The sequence below is a fragment of the Tamandua tetradactyla genome, chromosome 10 (genome assembly GCF_023851605.1).
Source record: "Tamandua tetradactyla isolate mTamTet1 chromosome 10, mTamTet1.pri, whole genome shotgun sequence".
Lineage (NCBI taxonomy): Eukaryota > Metazoa > Chordata > Mammalia > Pilosa > Myrmecophagidae > Tamandua > Tamandua tetradactyla.
In genome coordinates, this window is record NC_135336.1 from 89,216,242 (window position 1) to 89,229,026 (window position 12,785).

General features: G+C 35.0%; 1 long non-coding RNA gene across 1 annotated transcript; it reads right to left on the reverse strand.

The window, feature by feature from the left end:
• Nucleotides 1-4,168: 4,168 nt before the first annotated feature.
• Nucleotides 4,169-5,394, reverse strand: LOC143648035 (uncharacterized). The gene is made up of 2 exons (XR_013158335.1): nucleotides 5,283-5,394; nucleotides 4,169-4,218 (listed from the first exon to the last, which is right to left on the reverse strand). It is a non-coding gene; the product is annotated as an uncharacterized LOC143648035 (long non-coding RNA).
• Nucleotides 5,395-12,785: the final 7,391 nt, after the last annotated feature.

The window sequence follows — 12,785 nt, forward strand, 5'->3', positions numbered from 1 at the left end:
ACTCTTCACTTTGGCCTTCCCATCTGCCTCATTATCTCCCATTGGGTGTCAGCTAAGGTGGCACCTCATTGGCTGCATTATATTAAACAGGTTTCCTCCCCTCTGCCATACACAGGCTAATCTAATCTCTGTGAATTCTGTTTTTTCCTTTCATAACATTTAACTCTATTTGTATTTATGGTTTTTGTTTACTTATGTTTGGTCTCTTGTGCCAGCATCCTTGCAGAAAGTAATTGTATTTAATATTTCCACCAAGGTGGTTCAAGACTTGGCTCAGAATCTGGTCAATGTAGACTAAAAGATCAATGAATAGCCTTGAAAGTACATGGTCCATGTTTCATGAGTTGAGAATATAAAGCTATCCTACTTCTGCCATACTTTTTTTGTATGAGACTGTCAAATTTTGGGGTTTGAAATAACACAGCCCAGAATTTTTCCTAAGTAAATTTAAATGTGTAGCAAAAACCTACAGGACTGTACAAAATCTATCTTTAACTGCCATAGAAAATTAACTATGCAAAAATATCCAAATATCATGTATTCAAAATACTGAGAATAACGAAGAATTGAGATGCTATTTGACTACCAGATAATAAAATACAAGAATAAAAATAAAAAGGATTGAAACGATGAAATAAGAGAAAATAAAGAAAAATATAGAAGACCTCAGCAGGGGGCAACTAAAAATAACCATAAAGTGTTTAAAATCCACTTGAAGAAATATTTAAAATATTTAGTGTTTTTAATAATTTAAGTGGAAATCTGAATAGTACAAAACATAACAAATAATGATCAAGAAGGTGACATCAGGGAAAAAATAAGAAAAACTAAGCCAAAAATAGTGATTTTGCTGATACGGCTTTAGAGAAAGTCTCACTAATATTATGGGAGAAATATCTGAAGTATCTAGAGTTATGAAAAGTTATCAAAATTAGAAACTAATAATCTGAATACATTGTATGAACTTATATTTTGTGCCAGCTATAACAACTTATATATAGATATGCATTTCCTGAACATTAAAGTGATGCAGGGAGTAAAATAAGAAAATAATTCGCAACACAAAAGCTTCTTGATCGATGAAATAAGAAACCTCCATCTTTTGGCTGATATCTATTATTCTAATGCACCATGTCAGTAGAACTTCCAAATAGCTAGGATTAAACCTTCTCAGTCAAAGTTATTTTATTTCCAAATGGCTTCACAAGTTTTCCTTTAAATCAGCTTTTGTGGAAAAGGAATATCTTCTAAAATGTAATTCCCATTTTTTGAGCTGTAGAGAATGTCTTTAGGTTATAGAAAACAAAAAGAATGAGCTTACAGTCCATAATTTAGCAAAATGGAATCTCTCTGACATGAATTTAATTCCTATTTCAAATGAACCACATGTTTTTTGATGTACATTCACTTTTCCAGGTATGATATTTTTGAGTATAGCGAGGATTTTTGTATGAACGTACTGCTACAAGGTTGATTTAATGGAGACAAATCAATGTTGCATATATATATATATATATATGTATTTATTCTAAGCACCAGTAGTACAGAAGTTTTAATCCTATAAATGAACAGCTTTCTATGTAGTTTATGACTGTCTTAAAAACATAGTTTATTATAGGATAAAAACTACCAAAATATATCAGTGACCTGGCTTATCATCAACTAGCCATGAGAATCTGGTATATAACCTATTTTCACTCATATCAAGTTTTCACAGCTCAAAAATGGGAATAATAATGTTACAATGATTACCACTTAGAGCTACTAAGGAGATTAAAAAGATACAAATTTCTTCATGAACCACAAATATTTACATGTAAAATACTATATAATAATGGTAACAAAAAATAACAAGTAAGTAAATAAATATCAAGAAACAGAGTATATCACATCATTAAAAGAGCATTTTAAGGGAAACCTAGTTGGAATGATTGTAAATGGAAAATATCTGATGTGCATATGAAATTGCACAGTTTATCTTTGTGGTTTCATTGTTCCATGAAGACATGTCTTGACCCAGTTACATATATAATTAAGAAAAAAGTAAGGGATTGTAAAGCATCCTAGGATTTTATACCACCACCAACTGATTCAATCTTGGACTGAGCAGATGAGCAGAGGGTGCACTAGAGACCTGTAGCTTTAGGAGAGGGACACTGAGCTCAGACCTGTGGAGTAGGAACTCAGTCACTGACAACAGAGAATTGGCAGAGAGGGAGTTGATGAGCTTGAGAATTCGGCTGCATTCTGTTCTTGTTCTCCTATATTCTGATCGTCAACAGTGTCATGAAGACAGAAAGTAAGAAAGTCTTGAAACAGCTCCAAAAAGCCAAAGCAAGTTAAAGAATAGAGGCGAGTGCATCGGGATGGTCAAATGGAGATTACCCATCATAGCCATTTGGGGAAAGTGGTCCTAGTTATCTTGGAAGATTACAATGTAGGTACCCTGAGGATATACTCCAGGAAATATAGAGGAATCTATATAGCAGGAGTAAATCCCACGGTTTTCCATAGATTCATTCTTAGACGACATCTTCAAGATGAGTTATAGCTTCTTGAACTTGGGACTATGGGGAAGCCACTGCATGCTCTGTCTTAACTCCTCACTGAAGAAAGGCGGAACCCCCTGAATGGCTCTTTAGCAAACTCTTAGGAAAATGCAGTGCCTGCTGTGTGCTTAACTTTACTGGATAAACTTCAGTTGGAACAAAATAAGACAACTCTTATTTCACCTGCTCTTACGGTATCTTTATAAATGGCTTTGTTATTCTTACAAAGCATGAGGTTGTAGAAACCTAACAGTATTTTAAAAGGTCCAGTGGGCTAAAATCAGTCCCCTTTCAGCAGGTCCAATATGCTTTAGAATATCACTTATTTTGATAATAGATATTAAAGAGGGAAGGCCTTCCATGCTTCAGATTCCCTCCTTTGTAAAAATAAAATGGTGATTCCTTCCTGGATCTATCAGCCTCTGACTCCCTGTGTCCTCTGGCCAGGGATGGGGAAGGAAGCAAACATGACAGAGAGGTAAGAGGACTCTACCAGGGGCAGAATGGAATGAGAGTCAACAAAAAGAAATCTTTTTATCTGATATTTTTTTCTCCAGGAATTCCCTACTCCTTTGTTCACAGTCCCTTAAGAAATTATCAGAACATTCTATTTCCCTCTTTTATTTCTTCAAAGAGAAGCCTTAAATAGACTCAATAGGAACAATTTTATTTTGGGGGGAGATAGCTATTGGTAAAACAACTAATGATATATTGCAATTATAATCTAAAAAAATAGGTTTTTTTTTCCACTTACCTAAAAAGAGTTATGGGAAAAGAATTAGTGTACACATATGCACACATATGCACATGCGAGCCAAAGATATTGGTAAAAGAACTAAAATGGCAATGAAGACATCCCCTTCTCCAATGTAGGGTATCCACCCATGCTATTTCCTTACTCAGGAAACCTTCCTTTTTCTTCCTACTCGGCTCATACTTCACTTTCAGATCTAAACTCAATAAGTCCTCCAACCTTGTCTGTTCTTCTTATTAAACAAGCTCATAACACCATGACCTTCTAATGCATAATATTTTCACAGCTCACAATTAAGTGTTTATTTTTGTAATCATTTAATTAATGTCTGCATGTCTTTCCTGCACTGTAAATTCTTTGAAGACAGAACTATCTACTTTGCTCACTGTTCAGGTTTGCCAAAGCTGCCAGAATGCAATATATCAAAAATGAGTTGGCTTTTGAAATGGGGATTTATCAGTTTACAAACTTACAGTTCTGAGACCAGGGAAATGTTCTAATTAAGGCATCAACAGGACAATACTGTCTCCGAAGACAGGCCGCTGGCATCTGGGACACCTCTGTCATATCAGGAGGCACATGGCCAATGTCTGCTGTTCCTTCTCTCTTGGGTTTCATTGCTTTCAGCTTCTGGCTTCTGTGGCTTGCTCTTTCAGCTTCTGTGGGTTTATCTTTGTCTCTGGGGCTTTTTCTGTGAGCTTATTTTAATTCTATCTCTTATAAAGGATGCCAGTGAAAGGATTCAGAGCCACCTGGTGTAACTCTTCAGTTAGTTTAACCTAGTCAAAAGGTCCCACCTACAACAGGTCTGCTCCCGCAGGATTGGATTAAAAGTACATGGTTGATTCAGTGGTAGAATGCTCACCTTAATGTGTGAGAGACCCAGGTTCGATTCCCAGACCATGCACAGCTCCCCTACCAAAAAAAAAAGTTCATGGTCTTTTGTGGGGTACATAACAACTTCAAACCAGCACACACTAATGTACATCCTATGCCCTGCACATATTAGACAAACGAAAGGATTGGAAAGCCATTGGTTGAGGTAAATATTTATGTGCAATTTAGCAACTAGCTGCTGTGCCTGTTCTGTGTTACAAATGGATGTGATCTCAGAAGTGGGAGCATGGATGCTATGCAAAGGTGGTACCCTCAAAAGCTATGTCCCTGATTCATGGTGAGACGTGACTAATGCCACCTCTGACCATAACATCTGAGGATATGTAATTAATTGTATTATTTTATTTATGTATTTTTTTTTCTGGAGCAAGATTTCCAAAGCATCTACACTAAACTGAACTAGATTTGGGTCCCTAATATTTCTCCCAGGTTAACCTCAGCACTGCTAATATTCTGGGGTTACACCTCCCAGCCTCTACCCACCAGGAGTCTGTGTTACACCCACTCCCAAAATGAACCTAATGAAAATGCCTCCAAACAGTGCAAATTGTCCTCTGGGGGACAAAAATCATTCTTGATTGAGAACCTCTGCTAAAGAGCAGAGGTTCATATAAAGATGCAACCGTAATGGAAAGGTGCTGTTAAAATGCTAGGGCAAAGTTTTCCCAATATATTTCACAATAAAACAGAATGGCTCGGCATGTTCGCCCTCATTGCATGTTCCACTAAGGGTGTTACTAATTCAAATTGCTGCCATTCTTAATGGTTTTATTTTATAGTTTCAAAAATGTCTTAAACTGTAATCATCTCCTCAGGGTTTTCAAGTAAAAGTGTAGTCTTTATAAATCAAATAAATCAAGAAATAATAGGCCAGCATAACTCAGACTTCTAATATCTAAAATTTCACTTAGGTTCCCTAAGCTTTTAATTAGGTCTTTTGAATTTAGTGTTGTTTCTTGGCACATAAACTGATCTATGCAAATTCATGTGAACTGAACATCTGAAAAAATGAATCAGGTAGGGTTTTAAAAGAGATCTAGTTGTAGTAAACTGAGAATTTAAATTTAAAAACTACTACTCACAACGCAATTCTCATGTTCTTCCAGGCAACAGATGCTCATTACCTTAAAGTAAGCTGCGGGTGATTTTGAAGGGTAAATGGATTTACCTTCTCTTTTGATGGCACACTTAAATAGGCCTGCTGGTTGCTACTATTTTCTGTAAATAAGCAGATGAAAGGAAGGGATGGCAATTATCTGAATATAGACTATGCAGCCAATTAAATTGGTCAGCAGATTCAGAAAATGCATTTTTTCCCTCCTGAGCTGTATACAAGCTTGTTTCCCACTTAACTTGATTTTGTGTATGAAATATAGCCTTGGTTTTCATGTCCATAAAATGGCTATTACAGGAATAGCTGCCTTTTGCTCTGGAGCAACAGTAAAGAGATGGCACACATTCATACTTGATTTTAAAATACTTGAGTTTTAAGGCAAATTGATAAAACCACTATCAAATTTTATTTTTGAAATACTTGGTATGTATTTTTTTTTTCTTTGAGAAACACCAAAAACTGTGGAAAAAATATCGGAGTGTTGAAGAAAATTGACTTTATAATTATTTCACAAATGTATATCTTTCTGCCTTTCTTCATATCCTTCAATAATGTAATGCACACAAAGTTTTTCATTATGCAGAAATGATTATATTTCTAACAATGCTGCAAAAATGCTAACAACCTCAGGAACAGCAATCCTGGAGAAAAAAAAATACACTCGTTTTCATTTTCCTTCTCTTTTAACCAATTTTATTCATGTCTACATGTTAAAAATTATATTTACTTAAATTATCCTTTAAAAATAAATGGAAGCAACTATTTGGTTTAAAAGTGACTGAAGTACAAATACATTGTCTCTGCTGCTATGTTCCTCACTCCTTTTCCTTAATTTTAACTATTGGGCCCTGTGTTGGTATGTCCCTAATTTAGTTACTTTCTTAAGCAGCTTTTGGGGATAATAGATAGAAAGGATTGTGGAATTTTTTTTTTTTTCAAAATGAGTCTCAAGTATCAGTAGCTGCTGTATGAGACCAGATTGCCCAACATAAAATGGTTTTCCCAAGTCTACAATAGCCAGAAAGTGTTTATTTTTGATGTCCCAAATGAACTTCTGTGCTCCTGATTTACACCATCCTGTGCCATGTGGGTGTGCTTATGTGTATGCATAAATATGCTTTTTCCAGAAAGGTTTTTACTATGATTATTTTTTGGCTGAGTATGAATTATGCTGTTGATAAGGTTATGAAATATAACCTTATATTTGGATGGTCATGAATTGATGTACAGTGTGATATTTTCCCCCTTTTATAGGGCCTGAAGATGTTATATTTATTTATTTTTTAATCCTGCATCTTACTTTTCTGTAGAAATGTCAGTTGCAAGCTTTTCTCAGTCAGTTATGATGGAGAAGTTGTACTTATGCATAAATTCCTATAAACTATATTCATATTAATTTTTGAAAAAGAGGAAACTAGATAACAATTGCAAAAAATGTTTGCAATGTTAAACATATGAAACAGAAGGAAGCTAGCATTTACTAGTATTTTAAAGATATGCAAGTAATCTTTAGCTTTAGTAAAATTATTTTTCCGTTCAAAGTATAGAGGTGTGGGTTTGGAAATGAAATATATCATGAAATTTTAAAGAGTTTCTTTTCTTCCAGAAAAAGGCAAGACATTCTACAAAATTAAAAGCAATTTCAGGATCCACAGAGAAAAATCACAACCTCAAACCAAAAGATGCAATGTTTCAGGTTTTATTTGTTTGCATATAAATCATGAAACCACTTGTTGGGGATTGAGTCATGGCCCCCACAAAAGGCAAGTTCACGTCCTAACCCCTGGTCCTGTGGGAGTGAACCCATTTCTAAATATGAAGGTGTTTTTAGTTGAGATATTCCCAGTCTGAATGAGGACAGGCCTTAACCCAATATGACAGGAGCCCTGATAAGGAAAGGAAATTGGACTCAGAGAGAAGAGGCCATGGGAAGAGCAAGAAGCCAGGAGTCAATGAACCCCGGAGGAGACAAGAGAAGACATTGCCACATTCACTGCCATGTGACAGAAAAGCCAAGGACCAAGGATTTCCAGCAGCCAGCCCAGAACATCACAGCTTTCTGGGAGAAACATTGCCTTGTGATGCCTCGGTTTGGGCCTTCTCCTAGCCTCAAAACTATGAGCCAATAAATTCCTGCTATTTAAACCAACCTAGCAATTGAAAAGCTAAAATCTCTCTCTAATATTCCAAAATATGGAATCTAAGGAAATGTGGGCAAATTCAACTTTCAGGACACAAACTGAAACACAAAATTTAAGGCTTTCCTCTTTCATTCAAATGCAATCAGTGGTCCTGTTAGATAAAATAGGCTTTTCCAAAAGGACTAGGTTTAAACAGGAATATTTGAAAGGTTGAGAGGGAAAAGAACATATGTAAGCTGTGTTATTGACCAGGATAGATAGATTCTTATTAAATACAAAAAAAAAACAAAAAACACACAGTCAAATAAATATGATATACAAGAGTGTGAGGGTAGTTCAGTGGTAGAATTCTTCTGCCACGCAGGAGACCAGGGTTCGAGTCCCAGCCCATGCACTTCACAAACAAACAAGCAAACAAAAAGTTCAACAAATGGTGCTGCAATTACGGATACTCACATGGAAAAAGAATGAAATATGACCTTGCCATGCAGCATACAGAATATATAATATACAAAATGTAAGAAAAGCAAGATACCATAAAAATAGGAAATTATTATCTGATCAAAAAGAATAAATATGATTGTGGAGAAGCGACCTCACTAGACAACTAGTTTTTCTCTGTGGTTTGTGTAAGAAATAATGGTTTAAGGTCAACTTCTGAAACCAAAATCATGATATTCAGGACTATGAGAACATGTTGAAGTTTTACATACAATCCTGGAATGAGGTCTATGCATAGCACTCAATTTAACTTAGAATTTACCTGAAAGACACATTATTTAAATTGGATATTCCAAAGGGCTTTATTGAGAAATAATGGCTCTCTTCTTTTTTTCCCCTCTTAATGACTGTAGTCCCTGTTTGATAAAGTCTTAAATTATTGCAGACTTAAGTTTCACCCATTTGTCCACTTACTGTGATGAATGCAAAATGATTTTTTGAGTTTAAACATGGCCCTGCTTCCAAATGGCTCAACCAGACAGAGGTGCTGGAGTCTTCCATTCAAGGAAGCATCTTGTTTGCACGTCTTCATTTCATAGATGGATTTTTTGCTACTTTGTGATACCATAAAGTCACGTTTAACCAGAAATGCACACTTTCTTCATCACAAAACTACATCACTTGAACTTTCTGTTGCTCTCCTTTCATTAGATCTCAGGCTGAAGAAATAATAATTATGAATAGTTATGAGGTGATATGCAGTCCATCCATTCCCACAGATATTGTAAATTTCACTCTTTAATCAAGCTAAGCCTCTTGAGAGTTACATACCAGGATGCTTTAATTTGATTCTTGGCATATTTGTTCTTAGTTTTATTTGATGTCTTTCTTATAGAGTTGTATTGAGCAATTTTATAAGAAACAAACATTATGAAACAAGCTACCAATTTCATCCTAGGGATGTTATCTACAACCTCACATCATTTTCCTTGATCAAGATTCACAGGATGAATTTCTTTCACATTTTTTAACTTAAGATACCTGCAATTCTTCTAAACTACTAGTTCCTCAGAAGGCTGTAATTTGTCCTGTTTCTCTTTTTACTTCAGCTGCTGAAAATCTCAGATAAATTTTTCTGATCTACCTTTGGTGTCTTATCTTATAAAAACCTTTCCCTCTATTTTTGTCATGGTTTCAATTGTATAATATGTATTTCTTTAAGTCTTTAGAATAATTTTAGACTAAAACAAAAAGTAAAGAAAAGAATAAATAAATGAATGAAAAATTATAGGGTGTGTGTGAAACCATAAATTAAACTTTATCCTTTAAGGGGAGAAGAAATGGTTAAATGTTACCCTTCAAAATCAGAAGGAAATTTGAATAATTACTGTATATGAAACCAAAGGCAGTAAAGACTTCAGGGGTATTACAATCAATTGACTGTAGTTTGCTGTCCAGAAATTGTTCACTGATTTTGTTTTTTTCTTATTAAGCATAACATCAATTATTCATTCCACTTCACTTTCCTTATATCTCATAGGTAGAGTATGAATCTTGAAGTCCCACAACGTTATTTGCCTTTCTGATTTTTGATGACGTTCTCACAAAGTGTTAGATGTCACTCTTTAGCATTCTGTCCTCATATACACATGCATTTAGCCTAAACAAAGGATGACACTAGCTTGAATCTTTCCAATTAAACTAGGGTCATTAAAAATATAATGCCATTCCACACTAATTATTTTAAACTGTTATTCTATATACCATTCATTTTAATTGCTTTTTTTTCTAAGATTCCCTACAGGTAAGAAAACATTCTTGCACATTCAAGGTAATTATAAAATAACTTCATGGGGGAATGTCTAGATAATACAAAGTTCAAAAAATCTAAAAATATGTATAGTTTAACTAATTTCTGTTAAGATTTTTCTATACTCAATAAAAATGCTATTTTCCTTGCATGTTAAGAAGGACAAATCTGGATTTTAATTTTTGCTATAATTATTACTTCCTAGATTGGGGCTCATCTCCCTTTTCCATGTCCACTCTTTCCTTTAAAACACACCTCAAAACTTAAACCTAGATATTCTCTACATGGAACATCTAGATTGAAAAAAACCACGTTGATTAGTCCTGTGCACAGCATACTCTGGAAATTTTATGTACTTTATTATTTTATCTGCTGAGTGTTCTCACTCATTCAACTACTGATTTTTAACAATACTCAAATGAGTTGGGAAGAGTAGGGGAGAAACTAAGTTGCCAGGAAAATAGCCTCGAGATGGAAGTGAAGAATTGTGACTTTCTCATCTATATAATAAGGAAGTTGGACTTATTGAAGACGCCGCCTTTTCTTCACTACTATTACTTCTCATGTATATGCTTTTTATAGCTTTTTTTCCAAGAGACTTCTATGTCCGATTCTTATTTGTCTCTCATTTACTTGTAGTTCTTAGAGGAGCATGCTGCAAATGTTGTTATTCATGAGCCATTGTTTTAACAATTTAGTAGTATCTTCTTTCAATCTATTATTCTTCCTTAAGATATTTTCTTTGTAATTTAACACTGACCTATGTTCTGACATAGAGCATTCTGACAAATGCTCCATAGAAGTAGCAAAATATCATCAATCCTTTCATGTTAATTGGATCCTAGATAATCACGTATGTCCATATAATTCAATCTGACTATCAAGGATATTCTCTTAGGCTACAGAGCAGGTGATTCAAAAACAGCTGTAGCATGAGAATATTTTGATGATTTAAGAAGTTGTTATGGTTTATGTGGTTTCTATGTCCCTTTTTTCTATGTTTCCTTCTTCCTTCCATTATAACTAATTGCAGATAGGGTGTTAATGCTCATTGTTCTTCTCTTATTATTCAAAATGAAATGATAGCATTATATATGATTATTCCCTTGGTAAAATAGATAAAGCACAGAGAAACCGTAAGTTGGAATTATAATACAAATAGACATTGTAATATGTATATACATTATATATTATGCATAATATTAATACGTTACCTGCCTATGTAATATTATATTATAATATATGTAACACTATATAAGGTATGTAATACATATAATAATATATGTGATAATATAAATATTACATAATTAAATATAAGATGTAGAAATATAAGCATACATATACACAAATATGTAGTCTTTCTCTCCATATATACATTCACACACATACATTGAGCTCTCAGCTGACAGAGCAAAGAACTATGTGGGTAAACTAATGCAGGTATGGATGGAATTTTATTTCATTGTTAAATAAGATAGATGTTTTCCCTTAACAAACCCTGTATTCTTAACTGTACACTTGAATTTCTTCAGTATTATCAATAGCACAGACACACACACTCACATATAGGTGGAGAGAGAGAAGAACAGGCAGACAGAACATCAGTCAGGCTGGTCTTAAAGACTCAATTTTCTGTTGCAGAAGCCACAGAAGATTTAAAGAGTTTATTGTTGTGGTTCCTATTTCTTTAAATTGTCAAGGCTCTATTCTAAATGCCGCCGTAAAGTTTATAGTCTGAATGTCAGAGTTCAGATAAACGTCTGATATAAGAATCAAGCTTTCTGGTTAGTCCTTCTCTAGTTTGGACACCTAGAGCTGAGGTAGGAAGAGAATAGGAGGCCTATGCCCACACTGAGCTGCTCTAGAAGTGGACTGTGCTGCAGAGTGTACGTTACTACTTGAACCTGCAGAAGGATCGAGATGGAGGCATCCTGCTCCTGGACAGAACGGGCCTGAGGTAACTGGAGCTAGAAGGTGACTTGAAGCTGGATGCAGCTGTGTGGTCACAGTTCCCACCCTAATGAAGTGCTGCGTCAACAGCCCACCTGAGGGACCAGACAGGGAATGGCGCTGGGTCTCCCGAATACTCTGGATCAGCTAGAACTAGCTACAAGGCAATGTATACTCTTGAGAATGACAGTGAATGCCTCTCTCTTGAAGACTGGGGTCTTTGCCCACTGCAGGAAGAAAGTAGAAAATAAATTACTAAAAATTTACATTGTGAACTTAAAGCAAGGATCTTAATGTGGTACATAGATACAGGGATTTGGGTGCCTAGTTAAGTTACAAGGAAATGGAAGGGGATCTATTTCTGTACACTTGCTACCATGGTTATAAATGTTGAACGCCATGGCATCATACATTTTCATGCAACATTTGATTTCATCCCAATGGCAAAAAAGATAATGGACACAGTAGAGGAAATGTTAGATGTAGAAGGTATTAACTAGTGCACCCACCTGTTCATTACCAGCTTCCCTGTGACAACCAAGGAAACAGAATTACTCAATAGTTAAGTGACATGGCAGGCCCAGAATCCTTAGAGCTGGAAGTACTCTCATTCCTGTCAACTTTTCAATACACCAGTCTGCATGCAGATGACTCCTGCAATAAACCTCTAGAATCTAGAGAATTGTAATATTAATGAATCATTTAAAATCGAACAGTTAACGTTATTAATAAGAGGCAAAATGAAAGAAAAATGTCACCCATGATTCAACAATCTTAACAAAATTGGCTTCCTCTTTCAACACTTTTTAAGTCCTTATCAATAAACAACCGTAAATTGTCTCCCAGTAAATAGATACTCCCAGTCTAAGGACGTAAAATCATATTCTAATACTTTGTTTTATATTATTTTATAAACAGTTTCCAGGTTCATAACACATTCCATCATAAGGATCACATTTATTAGATCCTTCATTCTTTGAGTCTCTACTCTTCTTAACTCACTATTTCCTCCTATTGAACATCTAGATGATTCTCAGTCATTCATATATGCTCCAGCCATCAGTGACCATGCATAGAAATAGGTTTAGGGTTCAAACTTATTCCAAGAACAAAATGGATCATACTGCCA